Source organism: Dendroctonus ponderosae, unplaced genomic scaffold (assembly GCF_020466585.1).
Source record: "Dendroctonus ponderosae isolate FM_Combo_2020 unplaced genomic scaffold, Dpon_F_20191213v2 Dpon_F_20191213_8, whole genome shotgun sequence".
Lineage (NCBI taxonomy): Eukaryota > Metazoa > Arthropoda > Insecta > Coleoptera > Curculionidae > Dendroctonus > Dendroctonus ponderosae.
This window is the reverse complement of record NW_026019016.1, coordinates 4,900,204-4,901,610: the sequence shown is the minus strand read 5'-3', so window position 1 is coordinate 4,901,610 and position 1,407 is coordinate 4,900,204.

Below are 1,407 nucleotides of genomic sequence, written 5' to 3'. Positions count from 1 at the left end.
GTCATTTAAAAGTTCATTAATTTTTTGATCATAGATATTATAATCCATGATGACGGTCGCATTACCTTTATCAGCAGGCAAAATTTAACAAAAAAATAATAATGTATCATTAACATGAAGAGCAATAAAACAATTACTTAACGGATTGTTGAACAGGATTTAGAAGGAAAAGTTACATCTGAACCACAAACTGATGATTAACTGCATTAACGAGAGCAAAACAAAGGCAGTATGTACTTCCAAAAATTAAATACAGGAAGTCCCAATAAAAATCAGCTTATAAACGATTTAGCAAAGCGTTACAGCTACTTCAGCAGAAACTCGAAAACTACCCACTAAATTGACTGAAAACATATGGGAAAAGTTTCTGAGCATCCTTCTGATCCAGTACAAATCCGCAACTGACAGTTATTTGGTGTAGCCTTAAGTGGCACAAGTGACTTTGAAAGTGGCATAATGTGTGGTCCGATCGATCTGGATGGCGTTCGGTCCGAATGGGAAGTTTTCGAACTCGCGGTGTTTTAGGGTTCGAAAGGATCGACGACAAGAAAAAGCGTCGGCACACCCCTCCGACGGTTCAGCGCCGTTTCCATAACAACAGACGCATCTTTTCGCCACATTCGCTGCTCGCGGAATCATCACAGCCAGACTGTGTTTTTGCGATTGAAATGCATACGTTAAAAATTCCGTATTTCATGACAAAAGTTCAAATAAAAAGTCGCAAGGCAGCACACTATTACAGAAGGAAAACCCATTAGGTTAATTGCAACTGGGAGATGCCGGCTTGAAATGCTCCACAATGTTTTTAATGCACTCGATAACTCAAACTGCACACATGGAACGTTCCAGGAACTTGGAAAATCCAACTTTACAAAAATGTTAAAGAACCTCAATTTGACCATCGTTGCTGTAATTAAACTATTAAATCAAAAGCTGTATGTTCCCCTTTAAAACGTTCCTGCCAAATGTACCTAAAGAAAATCATGTTTTTATCCTTAATGGGGATTTCCATAAAAAATCTTATTAAGTTAAATCATCCCTGTCAGCCCCATTTTACCATAATGCCTTCAATATTCCAACATCCATCTGCTTGGAACTTTAAAAACACAAGTTCGACATGATTTTATCCACCTAAGCCAGTCGAAAGCCGTTTTAAAGCAGGAATAATAATAGTGACGCGCATCCCCCCAATAAAAATTATCATAAAAACATCCAGCGATCATTCGTCCCATCAAACGGGAAATTCGATGTCAAATCCCATTTCTTACCGTTCAGTTTCCCAACAAAAGGGTCGTTGTTCCGGTTCACTTCAACATGCAGAATTAGATAAGGAGACATGTATAGTTCCCTCGACCCTAGATCACATTCCGGAATCGCCTGCGGCATTGAAAATAGACTCCTGATTGA